At 45.7% G+C, this 18404-nt stretch overlaps 1 long non-coding RNA gene across 3 annotated transcripts; it reads left to right on the top strand.

Annotated features, from left to right (window-relative positions):
• The first annotated feature begins 8966 nt into the window (after positions 1-8966).
• LOC123620050 (uncharacterized) lies at positions 8967-18196 on the top strand. Of its 3 annotated transcripts, XR_012504515.1 has the most exons (5): positions 8967-9758; positions 12533-12637; positions 15154-15334; positions 15418-16199; positions 16868-18196. It is a non-coding gene; the product is annotated as an uncharacterized LOC123620050 (long non-coding RNA). The 3 variants fall into 3 exon arrangements; XR_012504516.1 differs by lacking the exon at positions 12533-12637 and having other exon boundaries at positions 8968-9758; XR_012504517.1 differs by lacking the exon at positions 16868-18196 and having other exon boundaries at positions 8972-9758; positions 15418-16859.
• Positions 18197-18404: the final 208 nt, after the last annotated feature.

The raw sequence follows: 18404 nt of genomic DNA, 5'->3' as shown, positions 1-18404 counted from the left end.
ATTTATGTCTTTGATAATTGAGAAGGATTATAGTTCTATACACAGAAAAAGCAACCATCACCCGGGCCCTGTGAGTCACAAAGCCATTAAAGAAGAAGCTTCCAGCTTAAAAGCAGATGAAACCTCCGGATTTGGAGCGTGATGTTCTCCAAGAGGGAGCTGAAAGAGGGGAAAGAAATCTCCATCTATTTGTAAAATTAGAGCCCCCGCTCTGCTGCCTTCCAAACAACCATAATGACACTTTTCAGGTTCAGTTTGATCTCCTACACTAAAAGACACACACACACACACACACACACACACACACACACACTTCTCTGTGCACAGAGCTCCCTGCATACACACTCTGCACATACAACAGACCCACACTGACCTTCAGTGGGAGGCAACCCTCCAAATATAAGCACTGAAGTGGCCTCCTTCAATCTACAGAGACCCATCATTCTCCAAATGTCATTTGTCCTGTAATCTGTAGGAACAGCCTGGAGCAGATTAAAAGTTGAGAGGGAAGATTGCTGACCAGCTGGAAACATGTGTTTGGTACATTCAACTCACTACAAGAAATTATTTTACTGATAAAATAGTGTCAGCTGAGATCAGGTTCCTGAGAGATGGGAATTACTAATTTTGCTGCTATGACCCTGCACAGCTTGTATTAAAAATATACGCTGGCTCATGGCTCTCTGGCTTGGTTGGTACCATGCACCAAAGACTTCAACCAAATGGTGGCCACCCTACAGCTCGATCACCCTTTCTAATGACAGGTCCTGTCTCCTTCCTTCCCAGATCTCTTCACTATAATACTTTTGCTTCCCTGGAATTCAATTTGTATTAGTCCTACCACTACTTTTAGCATATACTTTGATAGATGCTCAAAAATGAGAAGGATACAATCTTACCCTAAGTTGCTAATAGCTGCTGTTCATAGGATCACAGGTGTTATAAAGCAAGGCTGGGAAACAGCTAACAAGAACGAAGGACACAGCCTCAAAGAGAGGTGTAGGGATGGAGCCAGCAACTCCATTTTGAGGGGTCTAGCGTGGCTATTTCAGCTGCAAGGAACAGAGATTTAACGCAAGTTTTCTCACCTCATGGGGGTAAGGCGTTATGATAAGCCCTGGCATAAGAAAGTCATCAGGGACTTGGGCAGGTCCAGAGCTCCACTATTCTCCCCATCTCTCTCTCTCTCTCTCTCTCTTTTGGAGTCTCTACCTCACCTGCAGGTCTGCTGTCCTCCTGTCTCTACTGACTTGGTTTACTCAGAGTTTCTGTTTCCTCGTAACTGAGGTTTGCACATGACCACTGGAGACCTTCACTCTGTCTCCTGGTGTTTAGTTTTAGCAATCACTGCTAACTGCCTTATTTTCATTTCTAAAAAAGAAAGAGAACATTTCATTGTTTTCTGTCACATTTCACGTGGCCACTCTCCAAGATTACTGGCCGGCCACTAGGCGGACTATTCTAACGCCGATTACCCAACCATGAACCAATTTTCTGTAGCCAAAAGGACCAGGTCATAGGATATAAATAAAGCTGCACCTTCAGCAGGGGCAGTTCAACAAATAAAGGGCTTGACACGCATTCTGAAGGTTAGTCTGCCTGGTCCCGGATAACTGGGAAAGGCTCCATGGAGGAAGTTACATTTGAGATGATCATAACAGGGTCCTATGTGTGGACAGGCGAAGACAGAGTAAATGTGGAGGTAGTTCCACAGTCAAAAGCCAAAAAAAGGAAAGCAGGGAGTACATCTCTGAGTATTTGGGTTTGGCTAGAGCAGTGCTTCTCAAACTTTCTGGGTATTGGAATCACCTGCGGGTCTTGCTAAAATGCAGATCCCTATTTAATAAGCCTGAGGTCGGGGGCGGGTGCCTGAGATGCTGCATCTCTAACAAGTTCCCAGGTGAGGCCGATGTGCTGGTACACGCTTTGAACACTAGAGTTAGAACAAAGGGTATGTCAAAGCCTTGAATGCCAAGCTAAGATACTGGTACCTCCTCTGCTTCAGCAAGTACTAAGAAGCTCTGGAGAATCTGGGACAGAAGAATGATATAGTCAGTGTGGTGTTGAAGGACAACTGATTTGGCATTGCTTCGTGGGATAAATCAGAGAACTGGAAGATCAGCTATTTAACAAATGTAAAAAAAACCAGGAAAGGGGTAATAAGGACTTAATCCGGACGACCACCGCGGAAGGGGAGAGAAAGGGATGCACAAGGTAAGATACACAACCAGCTGGGCACGTCCTTCCCACTGTCCTAACCCAGCCTTGCCTTAGTTGACAAGAGAAGTTGCTTCCTCAGGCATCATCTGGTGACATCTTTCTATGTCCTTCTGAGGGTGCCTGCTTTTCATTTCAAATCACATCTAAAGATACATCCTCTCTTTTACCTCTAACCCTTAATTTCATTCTCTCTGCCTAACTGCATTTTCTATTGTGTGCAACTTGCTGCATGATTTAACTACATTATAACCATGTAACTATGTTATTTATCTATTATTTCATTGTGTACCAGTAACCAAATTCAGTAACTGCATTTATTCTACTGAGGAGTTTTGTAGGAAGCATATCTGAAGGGCACTAGGCAATGAAGTAAAGTCTATTACCGCCTTATCACCGTCAGGAAAATGATCTGTTTGTTTGCAGTTCACTGAGGTACACAGCTGAAGAAATTGAAAGAGAGCTTAGGGAGGGCCTGAGTGAAGTCCAGATATGGAGATGGATGGATACTCTAAACACTATGCTTTGGTTCGAGAGCCCAGAAAACAGTTGGGATGATATCCAGTAGGGAAGTTTCCAAATCACATACTGACAGGGAAGAAGAGATAGGGAGAAAACCCTATTATTAGAATTCAGAACCTCCACTATTACCCAGCTTACCCAGCCCCTGCTATACATTTAAAACCAAGCAAGAGATAAGCTTGTGGTTAAATACAAATCCTAACTGAAATTTTCTTAAGGCTAAAGGCTTCATAATATCCTGAGATTATGGATATAAAGAAAGGAATCTGTGCTTACCTATTGGATTGTTCATGCCATTTTGAGGTCAAACTCTGAATGCTGAACTTTGGTTTTCTGGTTGAACATCTGAGATCCCTGTGCATTAAGTAATTTACACACCAAGCAGGACTTTAAATCCAATCCTTTTCCTCTTAATGCGATGGGATTTTGTGCAAACATATAGACTTTCAGCTCAAAACCAAACAGTTGTTGCCGATCAAAAAACAAAATAAAACAATAATTTGCTGTGTTTTTTTAAAAAAAAAAAGACAGAAAAAGAATTGTCCAGCCCAAGAGACTAGAGCTATTTTGATTGCACAGGAACATAATTAGAGTCAGAAACACAATGGAGGAAATATCCCCAAAGGAAATCAAGATTAAGATGCACACTTCGTCCTCCTACAAGCGCCAACCTCCCAAGCCCACAGGTCATTTTGCTTGACAATGTCACATCGATTCACATTTCACAACACACTCTTAACTTTAGAATCTTAATGTGCTAGTTGGAATTAGCTATATCTTTTGGAGAGAAGCCTGATCTTGACCATGTCCTTCTTTGGAGAGACTTCCTAGTTGGTTGGAGGCATCGGGCCAGATGCCTTGTCATTCTGAAAAATGGGAACCAGGAAGAAAGAAATAATAAATGTGTACGTATGTCTGCCTATATGTAAAAATACATATATACATAAATTGGACATACATATTTTATATATATAAAACTGAACACATGGTATGTCATATCCTTACAGGATACTGGGAAACCATGCTTTGAGGAAAACATGGAATCTGGGGGAAAAAAATCCCTGTTCAGTAATGACTGTAGTAATCATTTCACTGTGTATATGTATATCAAAATATCATGTTGTACACCTTAACTCTATACAATTTTTATTAAAAAAATAAAATACAAAAAAATAAGAAATGAGGAAATGAGACCTCTTATATTCAGTAAAGGAAATGGTAATGAGCCAAACTTTCTGTCCCCATTATTTGAAGTAAAATGGGGTCTGGGCCACCAGGAAGCTGCAGGGAAGGAAGGAAAGGCTTCTGAAGAGTGGTGTGAATCTGCCATCTGCGTGGATCACTGGGCAGGGGAAGGAAACAGACATCACAGCCCCCTTCCTTTTCTGCACTGGGTACTGGGGGTCAGGACTGTGGGCACATTTCTGAGAGTCCTGGTGGTGGCTGGATGGGGAGGGTGGAGCAGGAAGCCAGCCTACTGTGATGACCATCTGTGCTGGCTCAGGCACTGCCTCTGGGGAAGGAAATCCCCCTAATGCCACCAATCCTGCTTCCTGCTTCCCTCTGTGCCACCTCCTCTCCTAGCCCCACTTCACCAGAAGTAAGAACCACTCTCATCCCAAGAAACATCCTTCCCTGAGAGGTCATGGTCTACATCACACAGCTATGAAGAGGCAGCAATGGAAAGAAATCCAGCCTCTTCCATTGCAGATCGAGGCAGGCTCATTCCTTCGGCCTTGTGAGTGGAGCTTCACGGCACACGTGACTGCCTGGTGGGCCTTGCCTCCTGGGCTGCAGGATGGACACTGGGTTCAAGCCTCCTGTACTAGGCTGGACCTTGCCCAGCGCTTTCACACCAAAGTTGCATACTGCCACTCTCTGCAGTGTCACCCTCCAGGCAGTCATCATGGAACCCTCTCCTCGGTCCCAATGGCACCCACAACCACCCACTGCTCCAAAAGGCTTTGGGGGCCTAAGTATAGATGCATATTAGAGTATTTACAATGTTATGAGAATGATAATAAAAATTTGAGGACAAGAGTCACATTTAACCTACAAATGGATGTTGAGAAAAATCCCTGAAAGAAATTACTATAAAAGAATGATAATAATGGTAAAAACACTTAAGTGGGGTGGAATTTAGGGGTGGCATCGTGGAGAGCATGGGTGTTTTGAGCCATTCCTACCCGAAGGATGTCAGTGAGTTGATGTAGAGAAGACTTTAGAGAATGCTCATAATGCACCTGCCAGGACAGCCACAACAAAGAGCCCGGGCAGAGAAGGTCCCTGCACAGGGGAAGAGGGAGGCACAGCACGAGAATGGCTGCACCAGAAGTGCTTGACTACAGAGTCAGCCCTTCCACCCAGCATGGACTAGAACCTGGCCGTCAAACAGAGGAGGTGCTTACCCCTCCAGAGACCAGATGAAGGTAACATGGACAGACCCATCTGGGTCACTAGGGAGGTGTGCACCGGCTGGCTCAACCTCCATTCCAAGCTTCTCAGGGGACCATCCTATACCGCAAACATTGGAAAACAACTAAGTTTCCGGCCCTCCTGTGCCAGTAGGGGTCCAGATGGGATTAGGTTCCACGAATCAGACACACTGGTGAGAGGCCTCAGTTTAGAGCCCAGGTACGTGGGGTGAGAGGCAGGGCATGAGGGTTTCACTTGGCTGGCCCAGATCACGGAGGAGGCGGTGGGCTCTGCGGCGGGCAGGTGAGACCACAGCCCTCCCCAGTCACATCACACAGGAATTCTTCAAGCTGGAATTGTTTCTGGGAGTGCTGACTAGACCCTGCTTGTCCAGCCCTTCACAGTGTTTGTAGGCCACTTAATATCTGATTATTAATCTCCTCCTGTTTCAACTAGCCAGTGATTTCTGTTATCTGAATCAGCACAGGCATTGGTGGACCTAGCATGATTGACACTCAGAATGGATCATCTTTTTAACACCCTCTTCTATGTGACAAAACTATTTTCAATGATAATTATGTAATAATCTGTAATTATTGTTATTCTCATTATTCATTTGTTTTAAAATAATCACTTTAAAAGAATAGATAATTTTAAAGATACTATTTAAATTCAGTCAAATACTTTATGAACTAAAATTTGCATTTACTAAATTTTAAATGCTAAAATGCCAAGTGGTCACACAGAAGCAAATTGAATTAACTCAGGTTTTGTTTCTTGGCTTTGCAATCATTCTGCTACCATCATTTATCTGTTGTTTAAATGCAAGGAATACCTAGTACCACGGGGACTGGGGACACAAACTGTGCCTAGAGACAACTCGAATCATCCAGAACTGTGTTTGCTGGGCATTCTCCTAATTAACTTTCAGGTGAGATATAAAATATATATGCATATATATATATATATATGAATACATACAATTAAAATTCAACAGCCACCACAGCAATTGTTTAGAATGTGGACCAACGAAAGATTCGGGGGGAAAAGTATTTTATCACTGACATTGTTTAGAATTGCTGGCATGGGGATAATAAAAAGCAGACTGACTTACAGTCGATTTTATTATTGGTTTTAAATTCTCAGCAGACATTGCAGCCCCAGACCATGTGCACCAGCCAGGAAGATCCCTCCCGCTGCCCACAGCGGTGCCACTGAGCCTGAGATGAGCGAGGGCTGGGCGTGGTTCCCAAGCTTGAGGGCTCTGGGAGGGCCGGAGGCATGAGGGCAAGGGGTGAGGGGTGAATCTGAGACCCAGGGCCTCCACTGCACTCAATCTGGGGGACTCAATCCAAGACCCTCATGACTCCCCCAATTCTCACGAATCACTGAAGCATAAAGATCCCCTCACAGATTGCCTTTGGTGAAGAGGAACCGAGAGTCCCAAGCTCTGCTGAAACTCTGGTGCCGGATTCTCAGTGGTGAAGTGAGTCACTCACCCGCATGTGAGGGAAATGTGCGTTTCAGCACAACTGAAAATCCCCTCATGTCATGAGCCCTTCAGCTGAATCCGCAGATGTTAACTCTACCAATGCCAACATTCCATTTCCATCTGAACCCTGAAACTCCTTGATTTGTCAAGCAGATGAGCTGTACACCAGTGTGTTTGGGGGGTCAGGGAAACCAAAGGCCTCCAGTCTCCATGCAAGGCCATGACCCGGGCACTGTCTTTAATGAAAGCACCTTCTCTCTCTTCCCCTCCAAGTGGTACCCACCCTGAGAGACACTGAAAGTGCTCTGAGGGCAGAGCCCCAGTTTCTGTCCAGTGACCCTCACACTTCCCAGGGGAGTAAGTCTGATGAAAGGCTAATTTCCCAGTTTTGGAGAGAGTCAAGCATGTCTTTCCTCCTCCAGAAGAGGGACCTTTAACGTAATGGTACAGACTCACACAGGAGAAAGGAAAACAGAAGCTGATTATAACGCTGGCTCCCAAGACCCCGTAGGAATCAAGGGGAGACTCTCTCCTCAGGCAAAGAGGACAGCAGTTACTCACCACCCCAGGAAGGCACTGTGCACTGGTGGAAGAAATGCAGGTGAACCTTGCCTGATAATCAAGGGCCCTCAGAAGGCCTTTCTCCTCCAGGCAGCAGCTGGCCAGACATCCATCTGCAGGTCCTGAAGATGCAGCCACAGCAGTAGGGGCTTCATGCCAGCCTTCATGCCTGGCACTGTCCAGGGGAGGGCCCCTACACCTCATTCCTTAGGACCAGTAGATGGTGTCCTACCAACAGAACTGGCAGAAGAGACAGGGCCGTCTAGCCACATGGCTCATGCCCAGGTGTTTGGAAGTAGGGTTGCCCTGACTCATGCATTTCAAACACAGCACTGGCCCCTAAGCTCAGATTGCTGTATTACTGTCAAGTCAGCCAGCCTTGTATCTAAGGACTACAGGCCTTAATTACTCCAGGAAACAGTCAGGTGGCCAAAGAAAGGCTTGTTACAAAGGCCCCTTTATTGAAAGGGCCTTTGCCTGGATTGCTCTAGGAACCCCTTACATCAGCCACCAGCCCAGTGCTGGGAAGCAGGACAAGACAAGTCACCCTCTAGCCTGTGCTGGTCTCCTGAACCAGCATACCTTAGGTCTGGCTGGCTTAGGTTTCCTGGCTGTGTGATCTGGGGTAAGTCACAGAGCCTCTCCAAGGCCCAGTTTCCATATCCATAAAATAGAGCTAATCAGAGGGAATTTCACCTACATTTCCTGAATGCTGAGTGCCCCTGAGTTAGTGGAGGTGCCTAACACCCCTGGGTCAATCCCAGCACTGCTGAGCAGTGTTTGTGCCCTCCACTGGGGGGCAAAATTGAGTGGTGCTTTCAATTGTGCCCCAGTCCCTCCATCCCCTCGCATGTAAGTAAAAGAATGTGTTTGGAGTGAATATTGTTCTTTTTTCCTAGCCAGGATCCACCACTCTCCCTGTCTGCAGGGGTAGGGCAGAACCCCCGCCCCCGACTCAGGACAGCAGGGGAAGGATAGCTATTCCCTCCCCTTCGTTCCCTAGAAACAGAGATCCACCTAGATAGGCCAGATCTTGGCCAGCCCTAAACCTGGAATCTGAAAGGAGGGTGTGAGACAAAGGTTCAGGGAGCACGGAGATTCCTCCTGATGTTGGCAAAACTGGAGGGAGGCACTGAGGCCTTGCCCAGGAGGAGAGGATGCTGCAGGGTCCATGAACACTGCTCCTGGGGTGGACCTGGCCTGTACTTTTGCTGCCCCAACCCCATATTCCTGCTGCTTTTCTGAGCTTGCTTTCCTAGGCTTCTGCCAATGCGGTAAAGTACTGGATGGATAACCTTCCAGTATATTGCTTTTCTGTTTAAGTTAGCCAGATTTGGGCTCTGTGGTTTGTAAACAGGAGTCCTGCCTGATGCTGTGAAAGATACAGGCCAGGGAGAAAAGTACCCAGAATATGGGGGGTGGGGGGGGAATGTTCTTTCATCTGCTGACACAAATATATTTATCATAGCATTATTTAAGTTTGGGGAAATGAGAGAGCTCATACCTGACAGAAGTGAAATGGTTAAATAAACTCTGATCCATTCGCTTAGAAAAGTAAGCAGTCTTCAGAATAGCAGGCGAGGATGATGCAATGACCAGGAAAGTGCTCGTGAGACAGACTGACAAGTGAAGGCCAGATAAGAAACTGTATGTGCAAGATACGTGACCCTCTTCCCCCAGAATTTAAGCTTCCCTAGGGGCTGGGATGTTCATCTGTCCTGTTCGGGGTCCTATCTCCAGGCTTTGGCAAGAGCAGACATTCAACAGCACTTAAGGAAGGAAAGAGTGAATGAATGTCTGAATCAACTGTCTGCACAGGGGAGGTGTGGGGAAACACGTCCTTACGTGGTATTAGTGACTGTTCTAGGTTAGTCAGATTTTGTAAAGCTGTTGTTTTCTGTTTCCAGCGTTTCTTTCGTGTGGTTTTATTATTTTCCTGGGAAGAACATTTTTTTCTTAGTCCAAACCACAGGAAGGTGACCCAGCTTCCCCTAATAGTTCTGTCCTCTCTTGAGAGCCTTAAGCTGCCACCAAACAGGGTGATTAGGGCAAAGGAACGTTTGCTCCCCTTGCCAAATGGAAGTGCTGGGCCGAAGAGTCTACCAGTCCGTCAGGAGCTGGCTCCGAGGCGGGCAGAGGGAACACCGCCGTCCTGCGGCTGCAGCTGCGAGCACCGGGACCTCACCGCCCAAGCCCAGCCTGGGAGCTCGAGTCTGGGGGTGGGGTGAGAGGCAGGTGCCCAGGCCCGGTCAAAGGCCGCCGCCCTCCTCCATTCCCCGCGGGCTGTCGTGTCTCCACCACCAGTCCCTGCACACGCAGCGTGTAAACAGCAGCAGATTCAACAGGCAGAGGGAGTTCAAAGGGGTCAACCGCCCCACCCAACTGGCATTCAGCTGAGGCCGCCTCCAGCTTAGCGAGTAGGATCGAGTCCCACCTCGGAATGACTAAGCAGGGAGGCGGAGGCGTCAGCATTCTGCGGAGGGCCGGAGGTCGGCTTCAGGGAACCCTGAACTCTTGCAGCAAAGCGGAAAAGAGGATGCTGATCAGTCAGGTGAGCTGTGAGAAAAGATCGCTGGGCGGGGCTGGCTGTGGACCCTGCTGAGGCCACTGTCTTAGGACACCACTGGCTCGCATTCACTGTGACAGTTATATTCCCTCTTTCCCTTTCTCTCTTTGTCTGTGTCTCTCCCTCTCGCCTCTCCCCCCCCCTTCCTATGCACACACACGTTTTCTTCATGATAGAATGAATAAAGCCACACACAGGAAAATGCTGGACACAAAGAAAAGAAGACACACATAAAAAAGCACATGCCCTGCCCAGGCTCACATTCACTTGTTTCATGCCTTCTTCAGAAATTCTTCTCTGCAGCTGCCACTTCCCGTTCTTGTATCAAGACATCTTACATCCTGGTTTGATCCAACCAGCACAAGCCTAGGGCTTCTTGGCACAGCCTGCAGGTATATTTCCCTTGTGAACCTGTGCTGCATTGTTTCACGGGTTGCCTACAGGGCAGTACAGGCTGGGTGGCAGCCCTCCTCAAAGCTCTGGGTCCCGTTCTGCAGGGTCTCTCCTCCAAGCCCCTGAGGCACCAGAAGCAGCTGGATAGAGCCCTCTCCTCAGAGTTCTGGGTCCCAGCTCTTTGTGGTTCCTCCTCCAAGCTGAGGTTCCAAGCCAGTCAGGCGGCACTCTTCCTCGAAGCTTCCATGTGCCGATGACCCCAGCCTCTTGCCTCTGTTTCCCCAGCCCTTCTGGGGGTAGCTGCTCCCTGCAGTTACCTGTCAGATACTTCAGGGTTCCTTTTTTGCTCTTTCAGTCTGCTAGTACCAGTTTAATTAACTCCCTTTATTAAATTCTCTCTGTTAAAATAACTAGGGTGATCAACCTTCTACCTGACTAACGTTTATATAATCAAAAGACTTTCTGGAGTATATTAACAGTTTTTGTTTCATTGGTTAGTTTTATTGTATTTAATTTAAATTAAAATTCACTGAATTTTTTCCAATTATGCTTTAATTTTACAATTATTAAAAAACATGGTGGTTTCTGTTTTCCTAATTGGACTCCTATATTGATACAGGAAGAAGGCTATTAGGAAAATGTGTGTCAGGTTGAATCTGCTAGTGAAGACCCTTTTCTCGGTAGTTTGACAGAGGACCCATCTCCTCCTTAGCTGGGGTGGGGAGAAGAAATTTCCATCCAACATGTTCAAATGACAATCCCCAAGGAACTGTGTTCAAGGCCTAATTGGAAGCTACCATGCACGAGGCTTTCCAGGTTACCAACAATTTCTTATATTCTGAGGGTTTTAGGTACAGATGAACAGTGGGGGAACATATGTCTTTTAAAAAGCCAAGGATTCTAGACTACCTGAAGGAGGGTCTTGGCAAGGGAAATAAGAGCCAACTGGAGAAGAGAATGCAGTAGAACAAATGTACAGAAGGAGTTAAGCAACCTAACTGTATATAAAGACCAAAGGGAGGCCACCGCATTCTCAGTCGGGAAGGGAGGGTCTACTAAAATCACAGGTGGTTGCAATAACCACACATCCATTCAGTGCTGAATTTCCATTCCCTATCTCCTTACTTTGGGAGCAATTAGTCTCGGGTGAAAAACTGCACTTGCAGCTAATTGCACCTGCAATTACCTACTTCCGGGTGCAATTAGCCACTTGAACCTAATTCTGAGTGTGCAAGTGTTTAATTTCATATGTGCGGAGGTGATTCCAGATACAGTTAGTTGTGCCCTCAGTCTTTGCACCTGCAACTAATGTGACTAATAAAACAAGTCTTCATGTAAGTCAGGTTGAGGGCACATATGGTGGACTCTGGGGAACCAAGAATTCGATCACTGATAAGATACAAGTGTACTAGAGGGAACAAAGGGACAAATTATTAGAACTTGTCATTCTTTGGATCTATGGTCATTATCCATGTCCCCTTCCTACAGCTTGTTCCTCCCAGACCATATAATATGAAGTCAGCAGATGAGAGGTCTGAGTTGGAAAAGATAACAGAGCAACTCTTCTGCTGACATTGAGGAATGTCCATAAGGCATAAGTTAAAATTACATTCCAGCCAATTTCCCATTATTTGGGTCAACTCTGATGAGGCTGTCCAAGACACTTAGGTAATAGACACGTACTGAAATCCTACTATGTGCTTAGTCATAAAGTGAATCTAGAGATTACCAGTCATGGCTTCTGCCTTCAATTTATGTCAGTTCTGTAAATATTTATTGAGTACCTACTATCTGCTTGACATGTCAAAGTGCTCATGGGTTTATTTGGTAAATCCATTTATTCTGTCATTCTACAAATAGGATTTATTTCCCTCTTGGAATCCACATTCAAGTGGGGAAAACAGATGTTAAATAACTACTGACACAATTAATGTCTTCATTATAGGGGCTGTGAGAGTGTATGACTGGGACCTGCCCTCAGCTGAGAGTTCAAGTTAGGCTTCTGCAAAGAACTGATGATTGAGCTCAGATTTGACAGATGACTAAGAGTTACCTAGGCAAGGGGCTAGGGGATAGAGTTCCAGGTAAAGGGAATGAAGTTGCAAAGGCTCTGAGGCAGGAAGGAACATGACATTAAGAAATGGAAAGAAGGCCAGAGCGAGTGGAGCAGAGTCAGGGTGTGGGGGCATGAGGTTTATGTGATGAGTGAGAGGAGGTTCTTCAAAGTACCCAAAAATGTGCCCCATGAAAGAACTGATGATGGTCCCTACCAGAAAGGAGGGCAGTGTGTCGCCTCTCAACGTTAGCCTAGAGGGAATGGTGTTGTGAGATACATTTGTTTGCCCCTCTTCCTCTAATCTCACCAGTACCAACTGGACCCTAGAAGAACCAGAAGAGAAATGAGGCAGAAAAAGGGTAACACTGCAAGTCAACCCCTCCCTCCCAACTGCACATCCCGAGCTTAAGCTTAGGTAAGTAACTTTGACTTGGAGAGGAGCCTGAAGTGTTACATTAGACTGGTCTGGACTTTAATATTTGAAAAATCTCATTCTCAAAAATGAGGCAGTTCTAATTGTTATAAGTAATCCAGAAAGCTATGGAGTCTTAAGATGTCTCTAAAGGATGGGTTAATAGAGTCCCACTTGAGAAGATCTGAAGGTTGAATGGAAGGGACATCCAGCCTCTTTGTGACCGCACTCAATTGAGGTCTGAGAAGGCAGGGAAGGTTCCACAAAGATAAGAAGGACTGATAGGCTTTGGTACAGAGGAGGCCTGTCACTGCAGGAGAATGGTGTGAACACAGAGGACAGAGTCCATTCTCTGTTGGCTGGGAAGCCTCAAGAAGTTGGGCGTGGCTGGAATGGATGGTCTGAGGTGTGAGCAGTAGTGTTGGATTAACATGGGGTAAAGTCACATGGAGGGAAAACTTGAAGGCTGGTCAATAGGAGTAAGGGGTCTCTAGCATCAAACGCAGCTTCTCTTCCAAACTCTTACCAAGCAGTAAAATGACTTAAACTAGAGGGGGTTTCATTTAGGCGAGTTCCCTTCCAGGGCTGAAATTATGACTTTCTCCCCCTATTTCCCGGTAGGATGGTAAGAAGCCACACTGTGAAGACATTTCCTCCCCATCCTAACCCCTCCCCCAGCACTCCTGGCCAAGAGGGAACATGTGCCATGCAGGTCTTCAAGGATACGAGGAGAGGAGGAGGGACCCCTCTTTTCCTCCCTTCTCTCTATGGCCAAGACTGGCTCGGTGCCGCCCAGTTCACCTACTCCTCCCTCAGCACACAGGAAGGGTCGTGCACCTGGATCCTAGGCAGGCAGCCAGTGCAGACCTGGCCCCTCAAATATTCAAGGCATCCTTTCACTCATTCTCCCCTTCTAGCTCTTGAGACTAGAAATAAAGGACTTCGAGATGGGAGACATGTGATGGCAAGAATCTGCTTCCCTGCTCAGATAGGAGGCATCAGACCCACACCAGACCATAACACAACAGTGCTGGGTTAAGCCACTGAGATGTGGGCTCATTCATGACTGTAAAATGCTGTAGCCTAGTCTACCTTGACAAAGCTGCACACACCAAACCCCAACATCCCACACCCTCGTTTCCCTCCCTTCTGCCCCCTTCTCACAACGCCTTTGGCCTCATTCATTTCCATGCAGCAAAATATTCCTAGCTCCAGAGGTGGGGGAAGAACCACAAAGAAAACTCAGGCCTTTCTCTCCCTGGAGCATGAACGCTATCGCACTCCCGGGCCATGGCCTTGGCTGGCCCCCTTCCTGGAATGTTCCTCCTCCAGGTGTTCATGTCGGGGGCTTCTCCTCAGCCGAAATGACCCTTTGTCAGAAAGGCTAGGGGCACCTGCCCAACTTACCATCACAACACCCTCCTTTACTGCTTCAGGCATTTATCAGTCTGTGAAATTATCTTATTTGTTTATTGTCTTTCTCCTCCTCAGATGTCATCTCCATGAGAACTAGGTCTATGTTATTTCTTTAATGCCAGTAAATAGGTGTGGAGTGAATGAATGAATGAACGAACGATATAAAGATCCTCACTGTGGGGTTAGCTCATTCCACTTCCTTTACAAATGGGGAAATGGAGCCCTTTTCCCTAAAAAGAGGAAACAGAGAAGCAGGTAATGCAATTCTACCATGCTAGCTGTTTCTGGAGTGCTAAACTTGGATGTGATTTATTCAAATGAAGACTCTGGGGAAATTGTTTCAGAGGGATCCATAAAACAAATGTCATTTTCACCTGGAGAATTCACCCAACCTTCTAACCAATTTCAAATATAGTTCTTTAATGCAGATTTGACAAATTTGAAATCTCTTACACAAAGCCATTTATCATCGAATGTGTGCCTACCCTGCACCACAGTTTAAGTTACAGCTTTTTAATGGGGTAAAACATTTCTATAAAATCATCAAAATACCTTAAACCAAAACTGCCTGTAAGAAATAGATGAGTTTCAAGCATTGATTCAACCCCTGAAAACGTCAGCCTTGCCATTGGCACCATGGGCACTTCTAATAAAAGCAGCTAAGGAGGTATAATGAATATCCAATGAACCATTTTGTATGTCTATGTGGCTTCTCGAATTGGAAATAAATCAATGAGCCTTACAAAATGCATATTTTAGTGGTATATTCATAAACAATAATCTTGTTCTTCTATCATGACTCGAGTGTCATTCTTTTTATAACACAACTGAAGATTTAATAATTTATTTTATATATACATGACCCAGAGCTTAAAGGGGGAGGGCAACCTAGTGCATGTTTGATTTTTAAAACATCCTTGTGTGTGGAAGCTATGTGAATCATAAAGGTAAAACCAAAGCACTCACAATCTAGTAGTAAACATGGGAACATGTGAAACTGGTAAACAACGTAGAAACTTCCAAGAATACAATACCAGAAGGTAGCCTGGACCAAATGCCGTGGGCTAGTGATTGAAACAGACGGCATGAATCCTGCTTTGCAGGCACCTCTTGGCCGGCTCAGCCAGGGCAGCAGTCTCACTGGATTGAAACAAGTTCCTCCAGCAACAGTGTGGTGTGTTCCCCTGAAGAACCGCCCCCCGACCCACCACCACCTCAACCCTGCCAAAAGGTTCAGCTGGGCTGTCCCCCCGCCCCCACCGCCACTTCCTCAGCTGGAAATGGGTGAGTTGCTGTCCCTCCCACTGGCATGGGCTCAAACCCTATGATCCAAAGCTGCCTCTCTATCTCAGCAACTTCCCTTCCAGAGGCCAAATATAACCAGCCCTTTCCCGGCTCACAAAAATTCCAATCAGACGGCTGTGCACAGTGACAACCGGCCAAAGAACGTCTCCCCAGCCCACAGCCAAAAATAACAGCCACTTGGTGAGTATGGGCTAGAATTCTTTTTTTCCTGTTGTTGGGATTTTGTTTGGAGGTATTTTTGTTTTGGTTTTGGATTGTTTTGTCTTTGTCATTTGGAAGTAAACGGAGTAACCGAAGAAGTTGCTATGTCAACATCCCATGTTAGACCCATGGGTTTCAATCTCGTTGTGGGGGGTCAGGACCAGAAAGGTATTCATCTCCTCCACCTCCCCAGTCACCCATATAGAAGGACAGTCTAGTAAGTGCATCTGCCCGACTCTGTCCTGCAGTGCCTCCTGCACAGCCATCATCACACAGGGACCGACCACTAGGAAGCCTTTTCTCCTCAGTCCAGCTGGAGTGACTGGAAGAGGCTCATCTCTGGGGCTGGATGGGGTCAATCCCATGTTTATACCCATGATGCACCTGGGCAGCCAGCAGGCTGTGGGCCCCAGAGCTGTCAGTTCTGTGCCCTCCGCAAGTACGAAAATGACTTAAATTATTAATTTATTTCTTTAAAAGTACACAGTTTTCAACAGCTACCAAGCCCACTTTTGATCTGCCTCCTGACACACAAGGCTCTTGTCAACCAGGTTCTCTGCCGGCCAACAGACACGTCTTGTTAAATCTTACCTAGCGGGTGACACTAAATGGAACTGTGCTAAGGAGATCCAGGCTGGGAAAGGTGAATATCTCCACTGTGCCCTATTTCCAAATGCAATGAATAATAAGCAATTGTGCAAAACTATAGCCTTCAATTGTTGGAACACCTTTGTTCTTTTGTTCTTCAAAGGCAGAATGTTTTCTGGCATGTTGCTACCTGAGGAAAAAAAACACTCCCTTAATTTATACATGTGCGTGCATATCACACAGATACATCTCATTTCTTGTCGCATTGCATGCTGTCCCAGGACCAATAAATAATTTATGTATTTAATGCATTTATCAGCTCTCCTGTGTGTGTGTGTGTGTGTGTGTGCGCGCGCATGCGTGCGTGTGTGTACGTAGACATATTTTACGCACCCGTGTCAAACATGTCTTCTATATTAACAGAAAGCCAGCAACCTCTCGGGTGTTTCTCCACCATGAAATCAACTTTGTGTCTTATGCATCAAATGAGTGAAAAGTGGTAACAGGTCCCTGTTCTTTACGCAAAGCTAAGCGCTTGTTTCCACCAGAAAGGGAGCTGTACTAAGCATTTCACCTTGCATGTTTTCTAAAATTGCTCCCCTCCCTTATTCTTTTCTAAGGAAGGTCTCTATTACTCCAGGGCCATGTAGACTGTAGAGGGAAAATGGCTCCTAAGTTTCAACTTGTTCTATTTGGGTTGCCTTTTCTTTGCTTCCCCCTCAGAATATTTCTCATGCTTGTCATCAAGAACAGCTTCTGAAAACCCAGCAGTGTCAAGTGTGGTAACAGGTGTGTGTGTTTGGCAGTCCTCACCTCCACTGCTATCCATGGGCTCCAACTTGGTCATCATTCACACCCTCGTGGCAGCAGTGTCTTGGGGTGCTACCAGCAAGATGACAAGCAGCAAGAATAAGCACAAGGGTAGCAGCTGCAGTGGGGCAAAGTCAGGTGACTGCACCTGGCTAATGATGCCTTTCTGCTCCAGCCGCCTCTCTCCACCCTCCTTTCTCAACTGGCTTTTGTGTTTCATGGATGCCATGAAAGAATCACCAGAATGATACAATCTGAGAGGAAGCGATCTCAGAAACATCTAGTTCAACCTGCTCATTTTAAAGATAAGGAAATCGGAGCCCAGAGCATTTAAGTTCCTTGGCCAAGCTCAGGCAGGTGGTTGCTGGCAGAGTAATGACACGAATCAATTAACTGAACCTACTCTAATGGTCTTTCCACCATTCCACTGTGGCTTTCCAACATTTGTTAGCACAATCCACTGTATGGAATAGATTTTACATCATGACCCACAATATCTGTACATGTATACAACTGACACAAAAGTCTCACAAAACAATACTTATCTTAACTGTATGTGACACACTGTGGTATTTTCTATTGTAGTACATTCATTTTAAAAGATTCTGGAGATTGCTTGGCAGCGTGTATACTAAAACACAGAGAAGACTAACATGGCCCCCACACAAGGATAACATGCAAATTTCCCCCATATTTTCTTCACATTTACCAAATGTTCCCTTTCTTTCCAGGGATAATATTTATAGATACACAGTCAAATAATTTGCATTTTTCCTAATTAGATACATCTACTGAATGTCTAGGAAGGTGGGGTTGAATTAGAGACAGAGAGGGGTTCCTTCCAGCTCTAACCTGTCAGGCATCCAATCAGGAGTGATCTTACTGTCTGATCTGTCCTTAATTCTGAAAGACAGAATGATCTAGTAGAGAGAACACTGGGTCTAGTCCTGGCTCCCCCATCTTCCAAGTGTGACTTGGGGTGAATTTTCTCTGGGTTCTGCTATCTCAACTGCAAGAGCAAGCTGTTGTTAACTGACAGAGTTCTGAGAAATGAACAGAATAATGCAAATGAATGCAATAAGAAGCTCTATTCACAAGACTGGTCCTGGAACAGCAATGGTCTTAAATTCTCACATTTCAGAGAAATATGGTGTCTCAAGATGTTTCTGGATTCTCATCAAAACACCTGCATAATGTATTATGAATAAATTTGGCATAATAAAGAAAAACTATATTTTGGAACTGACTCAGTTTTAAATGCATTTGCAGGTGTTTAGAGAGGAGAGGTTGACCTTAAATCTTGAAGAGATTCAGCCTCAGAAAAGCAGAAGTCATTGAGGTCAAAGATGACTCCATGCTCTTGAAAGGGAAAGGTGGTCAGTTACAAATTGAAAAACATATTCAAGAAAGGTTGCTGTTAGTGAGTATGAAGAGGAATAATTGAATGAAC

This window comes from Camelus bactrianus, chromosome 3, assembly GCF_048773025.1.
Source record: "Camelus bactrianus isolate YW-2024 breed Bactrian camel chromosome 3, ASM4877302v1, whole genome shotgun sequence".
NCBI lineage: Eukaryota > Metazoa > Chordata > Mammalia > Artiodactyla > Camelidae > Camelus > Camelus bactrianus.
Note: the sequence above shows the minus strand (reverse complement) of the source record. Positions and strands in the feature narration are given on the sequence as shown.